We start from the raw sequence: 14,100 nt of genomic DNA on the forward strand, positions 1-14,100 counted from the left end.
TAATACAGACAAGTACAGCCCCATCAGAACCAGTATGGTGTTGGAGACCATTAGAATATAGGTAAACCAGATTGTATAAAACTTTCATTCAACAGATAAATGAATGTGCTTCTTCGATCAACCAAAAAACAAAAAAGTAGAAGAAAAACTCTCCATTAGTCAGGCATTTGATTATATAAGTAACATTTAAATTTAATTGTGTTCCAATTAAAATGTTCATATTATCAATCTAAGAATCTGAAAAAGGAAAAAGTAGATATCATTCAATGTAGATATTTGCATCCTAAGTCCACCACTGGAAGTATAATTTTTAATCAATAATGAAAATAGCATAGGAATATCATAAATACCGCTTTACTGTCAGGACTCCAACTAACAGCATAGATGCTACCATTGTGACCTTCAGCAGATAGCTCCCCAATCTTTTCTCCTGTCCTCCCATCATATAGTATACCTTTCTTATCTGAACTTACACTGATAAACCTGCTTCCATCAGGAGAAAACCTTACGCAATTGACAAAGTTGGAATGTTCCCTGCACTTCAAACAATAATTTTTCCTTTACATACTACCTCTGTTCGGTAAGACACAATCAAGAACATCTTCCTCAGCACATTATATTTTATTATGGCCACAAGCCTACATTGCTACAATGCCATGAATGAGTTTTTTATCATTGACATAAAATTAAAATAATGACTACATTTCTCCTACAAGAAATTTTGAAAAAAAAAAAGAAAAAATACCAAGCACTCGATGTTAATTAATATGAACCCTAGAACATTTTTCCAGAAGTTTTGCATTGGACTCTGCAAATCAAGGACACGACTGTTGCTCCAAAATAAAGAGTATGCTTCAACAATTAATGGGGAAAGGCATCTTGTAAACAATGTAGCCAAATCACACCAATGCACAATATTTGATGGGCCAAACAAGCAATGCAAGGAAACTTGAATAAATGTTATGTTTCTGCGTTCTATCTTGAACCAAGAGGCTACCATGAATTAAAATCTTAGAAGGATGAAGACATCTAACACTCAATCCAATTGCATCGATCAGAAGATGGCAGGTTTAGTGGATACTTAAGGGAAGTTTTCCACTTTTTCACTTTTTCTGTTTTGGTTAGCTTAACTGGAGTGCAGACCAGTGAATTAATGAGGTAACAAAAATAAAGGGTTCATATACATCATGATGACCAGTTTAGAGGTTTATCCCAGGGTTACCGGAAGTACCATAGGACATGGGGAAGCATGCTTCTCCGAAGCGTATTTCGGAGGCGCGAAACGTGGCGCTTCCAAAATGTATCTTTTTTTCCTTTTTTTGTTTTTTCCTTTTTTCGCTTCCCCCTCACTTCCCGCTTCCGCTACCCGAATCGCTTCCCCAACTGGCAACTCTGGTTTATCCTTTGAAGTACAATATGTTATAAGGAAGCATTACATGAGAGTCAAAATTGATTGGCTAGTGAAGTCCTTTTTTGTATTCAAGACCCAATAGGTCAAAAGATATAGTTATGAAGGGCATTTTTGTAAACTGACTTAAATTACCTTTATAAGGGTCAATATGAGAGGGATAGGGCACGATTCCAGCCCCTATTCTCTTTCTCCCTTGTCTTTTCTCACTTCCTCTCTTTTCCTATATCTTCTTCTTCCTCCTCACTCACTCATTTCTCTCACCTTGTTTCACAGTTCACACACACCACATATTCTTTCACACATCAAAGGAACATAATCATGTTACCATCAATCTGAAGATGGTATCAGACCAGATGAAGATATGAAGGGAAATTTTGAAGCATACATCAACCACAAAATGACAAGGGGATTCATGACCTGCCACATGGGAGCTCCAATCAGTTTTGGTTGCATTCATGCAGATAATATTTCAGAAGATTTTGGTTAGGGAGCTCCAAAATCCAAAATTCAGTTTTTAAACATTATAACAAAAAGTATTCTTAGGTATTTCCAAAAAATCTATGTAGTATAAACCTCCTTCTTTACAGCCTTCTCCAATCAGCTTCCCTGAGAGACGATCCCGCACTCATAAACCAATAGAAGAGAAAGAAACATTATACCAAAGGTCACATAATTAAGAGACAAATAAAAGATTTAGGCTTAACTTGGGAATATATCTAATTTTTTGAATAAAAAATCTCTTTAAAATATTTTCAAAATTTCTTATTCCCTTTATCTCAAGAGATATTCTATCAACAATAAAAAACATTTGACTCGCTTAAGTTATGACATCCAGATAAAATATCACAATTTAGTGTCATATGAAATGAGGCACATGAGCCAAGAAGCCAAAGAGACTTACTGGGATCAAAGATGCCAACAGAAGAGACCGTAGCTTCGATTGGTGAAGCTCCTTTGAATAGAGGTTGAAGAGCTTCTACAATTTGAGTCAAGGACATGCTCTCAATAGTTGATTCTTGTGTAGCTTTGAATTCACTTGACTCTTGAGCAACGGAGGCTACCTTCTTCTCATAGAGTATCTTTAGTTTAGGACAATATATCTTGACATACCCTGGTTCACGACAATAATAGCAAATAATTTATTTTTTTTTCAAACTCATTGTCTTGCTTTCCATAGCTATCATTGTTTGGTCTCTTATAATGTGATAGTTATAATGTAGTAGTTGGTAAGCATGGACATGGTTTCTCAGCCTAGACACGGCTATGACCGAATTATCATCATCTTTAAATGTCTTTTTTTTAGTCTATTTTCTTTCATACTTAGCTCTTCAATAGAGAGAACTTCTCCTTTATGAAGAAAAGCCGATTTAGTAGACTCAAACTCCGGTCTTAGACAAATGTTTCACATCAATTTGTCTTTGACGGAGTTCTATGTCTTTGGGATAGTGTCATTGTGACTCAAGAAGAGCAAACTCATTCCAAAGGTCGAACAACTTACTAAAATATTCTCTAATACATTTTTCTCCTTTGAATCATAGTGTGTACCTTGTCTTACAAGTTGCAAATGTGGGTAATATCTTTAAGACTATGTCACAGGGACTCTTCAACTAGGTGCCACACTCACATCGCACCCGCACCCGATGCGATCTACCTGACCCTGGGTGCAGTCAGGGTCATTTATGTCCAACTTTTTGCCGCATCCCCGCACCCAAGTTTTTTTAAAGTGTCGCACCCCTGCCCCTGCACCTGCATCCATGTGACATAGATTTAAGAGAATACATTTTCTTAAGATAGTCTCATGCAAATATTTATTTGCATGTTCAAATTTAGCTAGACTCAAGCACTTCTTGATATCAAGACTACTAATGACCCAAGACATAATCTTGGCATGCCCCATTCTCCATTCTTTCCATTTTTTCTCATATGTGGCCATAGCCATAAAGATTCAAATAGAGATACATGTTTAAATTACTTTGAATAGAAAGCTAATCTAGTTTGATCTAATTTCAAATCTAACAAATATGTTAATCAAATCCTCAAACTGTATGAATCCATATGTATATATGAAACTTAAACCTTTATGAATGTGCAATTAGATTTTCTAGAGAAGCGTCATTTGTTAGTAGCCTTTTCCCTTATCGGTTAACTTACTCTTTTATCATTTATATATCCATAACCTATGTTAACTGTTAAGAAAAAGAAAGTTTGCCAAGCCCCTCATGTTCTTGTCATATTTTCTGCTTTTTGCCATTTTTATAACCTTCCAGCCTTAAACACAGAGGGAGAGAGACCTAAATTAGTAAGTATTCCTGATGTGCTCAGACTAGATTCATAACTATATCGCTCTCATGAAGGGGGCTTGGCAGTTATAATGTATTTTGAAGCAATATTATCAAGATATGAACTGTGATCTGGAAACCAGCAGGGCCCATCCTCTAGGACAGAAAAGCTCTCTAGTTATGGCTTGAAAAATCTGTTTAGATTTTTGGTAGAAAAAGTGGTAGTCCTGTCCCTACAAGAACAAAGATCAATTATATTAAAACATTTACCTAGACGGTGCAGTTAATTTAAACCTGTGTTGGCCATTTTAGGAATAATAGTTTAAATGTTATCTTCAATACCCTGATATATTCCCTTTGAATGTTATTAGTTAATTCTCTTACTAGTTTTAAACAGACTACACATCAGATAAAGGGCAGGTATACATCTCCCTCACTAGAGCACATAATTCCTTACAATTTGGAGAAAATATTATTTACATCATGTGCATTGCTTTTGGAAAATGTCATTCAAGCATGAAGATACTAGGAACACTTATTTATACCATGATTTTATATTCCATTGCAAGTTAAACGTTATAGTAATGTTTCAAGCCAGAGTGCACTCCTAAAGTTTGAGAATGGTCATTATTTACTTAAAAGCTAACACATCATATACTGAATAGCTATTAGAATTTCATTTGCTTCGACAGGCTAACATGTCACGCTTCAGTTCCTGCATTGGATCCTCATACCTTTACCAAAAAAGAAAGACAATGTACCAAAGGATTCTTCATACAAAACAATTATGTTAAAACAGCTGAACCTTTAGCAAATTTGCACTATCCTTGACCTAATATAGTATAAATCAATCTCTTAATACCATAAACAAGACTAACCTTTGTGACAGTTTGAACCTAAATGGTGGTCCCTCATAGAAATTCACCAAGTAATCTTCTCCACATGTAACAATACGAAAAGGTCTTGTAGGCTTGAATGCACAACTTAAGACACGTCTTGAATGACCGTCAAACTCACCAACAGTTGATCCTGAATCCCACCTACAAACAAAAACAAAAAATACAACAAAGAGAAGGAGATCACCATGACAGAGATGGATTAAACTATAAATTGTGCAAAGCACAAAATACAACCGAAACAAATTTAAATGTAAAATATCAAGGCAATCTCAATCAAACTTCACATATGGTAAATAATGCTAGAAAAAAAAAAGATATTATCTCTATCATAAACAGAATGTCAATGATAGAAAGACAAAAAAATCACCCTTTCCTTACTCTTTGAGGTATCAAAAGAAAATGGAATTAGCAACATTATGCATGCTTGCTTTGTCAATTTTTAATTGTGTGCAAATGATTCAATTATAAATAATAAAATAACTACATGTGACGTGCACTAAATGGAATTAGCAACATTAAACTGTTTAAGAGAAAAAAGTTTGTTCGGTTCTGAGTGCCAAACGTGTAAGCCTGTTAGGTTATTAGTGGACAGGGTCACACGCATTTACTTTTTTTTTCCCTTTTTTTCGACAGTACCATTGGGATTCGAACTTACAACCAACACAAGTGACGTGCACTAACTGCTCTTGCCAGATAAGCGGATCTCCCGTTGGTATCTATTTTTTTTAATTTTTTTTCTATTATATTTTTTTATAATCCAAAGAAGAATAAAAAATCATCACCGACGGCAGATTGTCGGTCCCTCATATTTTGCTTGCACTCTGAGACTAGGCCATGGGTTAGATTTAGATGGTGCATTCATTTATGTGAATCCATTGGCATTCATAAACGATAGGACGAACTCGGTCTGGATTCAAGTGGGTCCGGCGTCCTACTCTGTCCTTGAGGGACCTTTTACCAGACTGGCTTTTGAGAAAGCTACGATTCCGAGTCGACCAGACGTTTGCTGCATGGATTGTCAAAGTTGGGCCGCATTTAAAAAATGTGACGTCTCTTTTTCTAGTCTTTTGGCTACGATGAAACAAACATTTAGCGGCGTTTTCTTGTCAAGGAATAGGGTTCTGCGGCACTTCTTTAGTGGATTCCTCTGCGGCGGAAACTAAATGGGACCCACATGAGAACAGTTTTTCGAGAAAAATGAGAGTTAAGTGTGTAAAATGACACACCCGTCGAGGCATTTTTCCATACGCCATGTTTGTTTTGGCATTGTAAGTTCTGCAGAAACGCACGCCCATCGATGCATTTTTTGCGAAAAAACTTGAATTTTCCATGACACACAAACACCCCCTTAAACATCACAGTTAAAATTGTCATGTTGGCATCGGTGAGTCTCAGTTTTTTTTTTGTTACCTTTTCTTTCTTATTTTTAATAAGCAAGATGGGGTTAGGCCGACTCCACCCGTTACACTACATACCATTGGGTTTTGAACTTGCAACGTTCCATCACATGGTGACTTGCACTAACAGCTCCTACCAAACAAGCAGAGCCCCCGTTGGTTACCTTTTATTAATCCTTTCATACTTCTCTCAATTAAATTGAACTGGCAAGAGCTTTTAAAAATCGATGCCTATTTTTGTATGATAGATCATTCCCATCCATGAAAATGGAACAAACAGGTCTTTGAAATATAAAAAACATTATTTTTTGACAAAATATTATTATGTAATATATACAAATTGGGGTCTCAGGTTCATGGCGTTATCCCTCAACTTGCTCATCAAACAGCAAAAAAAAATAAAAAGAAAAAGACAATTCTCCCTCAATCAACACAGCTTATTTGTCTCTTCTGGTTCATTTTTTATGTTTGTAGATGTAGCTATGAGAAACTCAAAGTTAACCAAGCAATGGGTCAAGTCAAGCTAGATGATGGGTTCAGGGCTAGTCAAACTCTTCCTATTTATTTCTTGTCCTAAGTAAGATTATGTTAAGACGTTGCCAAAATACATATTTGCTCCTAATTAAGTGAGTCATTAGTAGCCAAAGCTGTGTTGTTGGTAGGAGCTGTCAGTGCATGTCTCCTTGTAGTGGGAAGTTGCAGGTTCAAAACCCAATGGTAGGTTGAATAACTGATGGGGTCTGCCAAACCCCACCTTGCCTTTCAAAAAAAAGAAGTGAGAGCCATTAGTCTCTTAGCCTAGTTGATCATGTCTCATTAATTTATAACCTTAGGGAGACTGGTCATGCCCTTCAACGGACAAGATGGCGTGGATGCCAATTCCTTGGGTGGTAAGTCATGGATACAAATATAGTAAGTAGCAAGTCATGGAGACGTGGATTGGTAGCCCCAAAGGGTTTTGTGTAATGGAAGGCCCCTTGGCTGCTAGGCGGGTGGTTAGAGTTTCTCACAAATGTCAGCCCCTTGCATTATGAAGGGTAAGGGTATCATGCCTTTAGCTCGTGCCGAAGCAAGACGACTCCCTAAAGACAAGGTGTGTCTCAGGGGGTTTACACCGTGGTATCAACGGCTGAATGTGCGATATGCATAGCCAGCGCAGGGTCTGATTTCGCAGGTGGTTTCAACATTCCTCATAAAAAAAAGACTTCTTGATGTTTAATAGAGTCTTCCTTTTATATATATATATATAGTTAGTTAGTTAGTTAGTTAGTGGAGATGTGCATACAATATATACATAGTTAGTTAGTTAGTTAGTGGGGATGTGCATACAATATTAATGAGTTGAAATGAGCAATATCTCATAGCTCGTGTTATTTTATGTGAATCTTTATAGATATGATCTACATGGTCTATTTGGTTGGGATCAAATTTTTTGTTTCATGGGAATCCAGTTTATGCAAGTGTTTTTTTTGGTGATTCAAAAATCAATGGTCACAAATGCTCAATTTTTTCATAGCTTAAAAAAAGTTTCTTTTGTTGAAAAAATGTGATCGATATAAAACTCGGTTGTTAGAAAAAGAACACTGTGGATTATCATGGGTTGTAGATTTTGGACCTTCTTTTAGTTGGACGGTCCCTCTTCCTATATATAGAGCACCTACTCCCATCTAGTAAAAGGTTTGGGTTTTCCAAATCTTGTAGTTTTTTTTTTGTTGATAAGACCTTATAAATGTGATCTATATGCATTTTTAAACAGAAAACAAGTTTTAGATCATGCGATTGTAATCATTGTATAGGTTTTTTAGGACCTTAAAAAAATCAACGGCCTAAAATGTAGCAAAGTTTCATGATTTAAAAAATCTTATTTTATGTCCAAAAACATGATCCGGACATGATTCTTATCAAATAACTATGTTGAACACGGAGTCCGATTGAGAAGATACTACATCTATGATTTTACTATGTGTGTAGGTAATCCCGAAGCAGCTTAGCATTACTTTATATATATATATATATATATATATATATAGGAAGATGGGTCCGTGCTAAACCCATTTGGTGCTAAACCGCATGCTAAATGGGTTTTTGGGCTTCTTCGGTGCTTTTTATGCAGTTTTAGCTCTATAAATGTGTTGGGCATGGTGGATTTACTAAGGATCCACACCTGGCTCTTGTGTTTTCGATAATGTTTGGAGCCTAAAAATTTTACAAAGATTTTGGACCGTTGTTTTTTTGAACCTTATAAAAACCCACCCATATATTGGAATCAAATGCTTCAAGAGCTGATCCCTATAAATCAAGTACATAGATCACATTACGGTCAGAATTTAAAAGTAAAATGAAAAAAAGGACAAAAAAACCCATTTAGCATGTGGTTTAGCATCAAATGAGTTTAGCACAAACTCATTAATATATATATATATATATATATATATATATATATATATATATATATATATATATATATATATATATATAACCTTGGTTCCATTCGCAGGTAGATCATAGATCAACCACCAATGGGGTAAAATTCTGAGGTCAAGACTTTCGCCCTCGCGCCTATGCTGGGCTTTGGCTTAAGTAATTCTTGTTTGATTAAATTTCACAATTTATCCCCTACTGTTTGGTGCACTGAAATCTATTGTCAAACAACCGAGGCATAGAAAGTAAGGTCGTAGCTCTAGATCATAGGGTTTTATTGTTGTTGTAACTTGCAATTAATGGGAAAAAATCACAATCACATTAGAAACGGTTGAAGGCATACATGTATACATTATGTTTACACTTTAAAGTGATAATTTCCTACTAAAATTCTAATATATGATACAAAAGGGCAGCCTTTAATTTTGCTCCCAATACATCACTAAGCCATGCCTGCGTATGTCAAATCGACCTCTTTCACTTTCTTACTAATATTATATTTCCATGCCTCTCTCTCTATTTGGTAGATTTTTTTTTCTATAAACTTGAGTAAGGCCCTGTTTGGAAGCTGTCAGTATGTGGCAGGAATGGAAATTTTTGTGTGTATATTGTTGGGGTTAAAACGGATGTACTGGGTCTCCCCACGAGTGTGAATTGATGGAAACAATACGACGATGACACTGGTAGAAAAATAAACCAAAACAAACCAGTAGCGAAAATAAAAACAGCACACAACGATTTACGTGATTCTCTCTCAACTGAGGTACGTCCACAGCGACCAATAGGTCAACAACTTTTACTATCTTCAAACAAAGATTACAGAGTGGCCAAAAGGCATAAGCCTTACAAATACACAAGGTGTAACGAAATGAACAAGAGGATATACCTCACTGAGGAACAAAGAACGAATGATCTGAAGAATCAGCTTGACAAAGTTGTCCTGAAAGAAGTATCGTAGCACTTCTTGCTTTTTGTTCCCTCCGCACCTTTTCGGTGCCCTAAAAGTGTTTCTCACACTCTCTCCCTAATGTTCTGCCTTTTTTGCTCTCTTCCGCTGCTTTTGTTCTCTCATCCATCCCCTAAATAGAGGACGAGACTTGCATTAAATGTGGAAGACTAAACGTCCTGCATAACTTACGATGTGCCTGAAGCGCCTTATCACAAATCGCTATCCAGTGATAACCACAATTCGTCATCCAGCTGAAGCACATAACGTTAACCACAAATCGCTATGCAGCTGAAGGCACTCACCACAAATTGCCATCGACAACTCGCTGAGCCTCAAACTCTGAACAACTAAAGCATCATTCAGCTGAGAGGACTTCTACAAATCACTATCCAACGAATACTCCAAATCGTCCTCGAAAAGATCAAGCATCGTGCTTAGAATTCTGCAGCGATACTGAATGTGCATCGAACCAATGGATCCCACAAAGGAGGAAACCGCAACAATTCTCCCCCTTCCCGACTTATGTGGAAGCTTCTTCCATTCCTGCTAGGAATCGACACTTCTCATGCTTGTCCTTGGTCAGCATATCTGATGTATTGTCATCAGTATGCACTTTCTCTAGTTGCAGCAATTTTTTATTCAAGACATATCGAATCCAGTGGTATCAAACATTAATATGTTTCGATCTTGAATGAAACGAGAAATTCTTACTCAAATGAATAGCACTTTGACTATCATAATGAAGAACATACTCTTCTTGCTTCAAGCCCAACTCTTGCAAGAATTTCTTCACCCACAACAATTCTTTACTGGCTTCTATAATGGCAATGAACTCAACTTCTATAGTGGAGAGAGCTAGACATTTCTGTAATTTCGACTGCCATACAACTGCTCCCCTGCAAAAGTAATCAAATACCCAGAAGTAGACTTTCTACTGTCTACATCACCAGCCATATCAGAATCTGTGAATCTATCAAGAATGGGTTCACCCTTTCCAAAACACAGACTCATCTTTAATGTGCCCTGAAGATACCTTAGAATCCATTTCACTGCTGCCCAATGTTCTTTCCCTGAATTTGACAGAAATCGACTAACAACTCCAACAGCATGAGCTATGTCTGGTCGAGTACAGACCATAGCATACATCAACGAACCTACTGCCGAAGCATAGGGAATTTTCTGCATCTTTGTTCCTTCTTCATCATTTGTAGGACATTGTCTTGAGCTAAGTTTGAAATGGCCTGCAAGTGGACAATTAACAGGCTTTGCTTTGTCCATGTTGAACCTCTCAAGAACCTTTCTGATATACTTTTCTTAAGATAACCATATCATCTCATGTGATCTGTCATGAACGATTCTCATCCCAAGAATCTGCTTTGCTGGACCTAAATCCTTCATGGCAAATGTCTCACTTAGCTCCAACTTTAACTTGCTAATCTTGCTGATGTCTTGGCTCACAATCAGTATATCATCCATATAAAGCAAGAGAATGATAAAATTACCATCTAGAAATTTCTTCACAAACACATAATGGTCTGTGGAGGTTCTTGAGTATCCATGCTCATTCATAAAGAAATCAAATTTCTTATACCACTGCCTTGGTCTTGCTTCAATCCATACAAGCTCTTCTTCAACTTGCAAACTAGGTGCTTTTTACCCTTGTCAATGAAACTCTCAGGTTGCTCCATATAAATTTCTTCTTCCAAGTCACCATATAGAAATGCAGTCTTCACATCAAGCTGCTCAACTTCCAAATTCATGCTTGCAGCTATATCAAGCACAGTTCAGATGGAGGGCATCTTCACAAGTGGTGAGAAGATCTCATCAAAGTCAACTCTTTTCTTCTGAGCAAAACCTTTCACAACAAGACGTGCCTTGTATCTAGGTTGAGAGTTGTTTTCATCAGTCTTCTACTTGAAGACCCATTTGTTCTTTAACACCTTCTTCCCTTTAATTGTCTTTACCAGATCAAAGGTGTGATTCGCATGCAATGAATCCATTTCTTCTTTCATTGCCTTAAACCACTCAGACTTGTTTTCATCCTCCAAAACTTCTTCAAAAGTTTCTGGCTCACCTTGATCTGTAATCATCACATACTCATTTGATGAGTATTTTTTGGATGACTGTTTTTCTCTAGTGGATCTCCTTATCGGAGTCTGAGGAAGTGACTCTTGGGGTGTTGGCTCCCCCTCAATTTCTGACTCAACACTTCCTTCCTTTGCATCATTGCGAGGAGGTGGAATCTCCTCCACGAAATCATGAACAGTCGGCGCATCTAGGGGATCTAAATCAATAAGATCACCTGTACTGGACTCTGATGGCTCAGACTCACCAATGTCTTCAATGGTCTAATCTTCCAATAAGACAACATCTTGACTTCTGACCACCTTTTTATCAATAGGGTCATACAGTCTGTAGCCAAATTCTTCATGTCCATAGCCAATGAATATGCATTGCTTGACTTTTGGATCAAGCTTGGACCTCTCTTCCTTCGGAATGTGAATAAATGCTCTACAGCCGAACACTCTTAAGTGTCCATAGAAAGGTTCTTTTCCTATCCAAACTTTCTCTGGAACATCTCCCTTCAAGGGAATAAAAGGAGACAAGTTGATAAGATCAATTGTTGTCCTCATTGTCTCACCCCAGAAAGATCTTGGCAATTTAGAGTGTGACAGCAAACATCTGACTCTCTTAAGAATGATGTGCTTCATCCTCTCAGCAACCCCATTCTGTTGAGGTGTCATCCTTATAGTTCTTTCATGCTTGATGCCATGATTGGTGCAATACTGATTAAATGGCCCAATGTATTTGCCACCATTATCCGAGCGAACACACTTTAACTGCCTGCCAGTTTCTTATTTAGCCATGGCCTGAAAGTGCTTGAATACATCTAGAACTTGGTCTTTAGTCCTCAGTGTATAAGCCCAGTCTTTCCTAGAGTGATCATCAATGAAAGTCATAAAGTACAATGCACCACCAAGTGTCTTGACCTTTAAAGGTCCACACACATCAGAATGTACAAGATTTAGAACATGAGATTTTCTAGATGCAATGCATCTATGGAAAGAAACTCTATTTTGTTTACCATGGAAGCAATGAACACAAGGTTCCAAAGATGTACCTGCTGTACCTGTCAGGAACTCTTTCTTAACTACGACTTGCAGCCCCTTCTTGCTCATATGCCCAAGCCTTCTATGCCATAATTTTATGGACGAGCCAGTCTCCACAACATTCACAACACTCTTCCAGATCTTCGCTTACAAAGTGTAAAGGGAACGAGCCTTTGTTCCTCTGGCTATCACCAATGAGCCTTTGGTTAGCTTCCACCTTCCATCACTTTAGGTGTTGTTATAGCCCTCATCATCTAACTTTTCAGCAGAGATCAGATTCAGTCGGATGTCTGGTACATGCCTCACATTTTTCAGCAACAACTTACAGCCAACACTTGTTTCCAAGCAAATGTCGTCCATGCCAACAATCTTTGACACATCTTCATTTCCCATTCAGACATTACCGAAATCACCTTGCGAGTAGGAAGTGAAGAAATCAACCCGTGAGGTAACATGAAATGAAGCTCCAGAGTCAATCACCCAATCGGTCTCCTGATCGATCAAATTTATGCTAGTGCCATCACAGACAACCATGAGCTCTCCATCTGTGACTGTGGCACCTTATTTTTCTTCTGAGCTCTTCTCTCTGTTCTACTCCTTAAGCTTGAGCTTCCTGCACTGTCGCTTCATATGCCCCTTCTTGTGGCAATAATAATACTCGACGTCTTTCTTTGAGCTCGAGTGTGAGTGGCCTCTGGATTTGCCATGGTAGTGCAGAGCCCTGCTCTTACTTCTGCTTCTCCCCCTGTTTTCAATCACAAGCGCCTTTGAGGTAGAAGGACCTAATGACTTTCTCCTGGACTCTTCATTCAACAGACTGCTGGTAACTTGGCTCATCGTTACCATTCCATCAGGTGCAGAGTTACTGACTGTGACCACCAAGGTTTCCCAACTCTCAGGAAGGGAAATAAGAGCAACAAAGTTTGTAACTCATCATCAAAAGTGATTTTCATTGTGGCCAACTGATTTACAATGCTTTTGATCTCATTCAAATGCTCTGCAATACAGCCGCCCTCTTTATACTTGAGGTTCACAAGCTTTCGAAATAGAAAGGCCTTATTCACTTCTGCCTTTCTATCATAAAGGCTCTCTAGTTTGGTTCAAAGACCATGCGTCAAAGTTTCTATGGATACATGATGAAAGACACTATCATCTATCCATTGTCGAATGAAACTGATCGCCTTTCGGTCTAGTTTTTTTCATTCGACATCTTTCATCTCTTCTTGTTTGCCTCTCACGCCGTCTATGGGTCCATCCAAATCTTTATAACCCAAGAGGTCTTCTATTTTAGTTTTCTATGCCATCCAATTTGTGCCATTCAAACTGATCATACGCCCAATGTTATTCTCCATGACTTCACACACAAATATACTAACCAAATCTCTGATACCATATGTTGGTGTTAAAATGGACGTACCGGGTCTCCCCACAAGTGTGAATTGATGAAAACAATACGATGATGATAGTGGTAGAAAAATAAACCAAAACAAACTAGCTGCGAAAATAAAAATAGCACACAACGATTTATGTGGTTCCCTCTCAACTGAGGTATGTCCACGACGACCAATAGGTCAACAACTTCCACTATCTTCAAACAAAGATTACAAAGTGGCCAAAAGGCATAAGCCTTACAA

General features: G+C 37.7%; 1 long non-coding RNA gene across 1 annotated transcript in view; it reads right to left on the bottom strand.

The window, feature by feature from the left end:
- Window positions 1-4,397: 4,397 nt before the first annotated feature.
- The window catches only part of LOC149829660 (uncharacterized), a 61,907-nt gene continuing 52,204 nt past the window's right edge, over window positions 4,398-14,100 (bottom strand). Inside the window, exon 2 of the long non-coding RNA XR_016433740.1 lies at window positions 4,398-4,730. This is a non-coding gene — a long non-coding RNA (uncharacterized LOC149829660). The remainder of the gene's footprint in view (window positions 4,731-14,100) is intronic.

The sequence above is a fragment of the Nuphar pumila genome, chromosome 8 (assembly GCF_984573655.1).
Source record: "Nuphar pumila chromosome 8, dmNupPumi1.hap1.1, whole genome shotgun sequence".
NCBI lineage: Eukaryota > Viridiplantae > Streptophyta > Magnoliopsida > Nymphaeales > Nymphaeaceae > Nuphar > Nuphar pumila.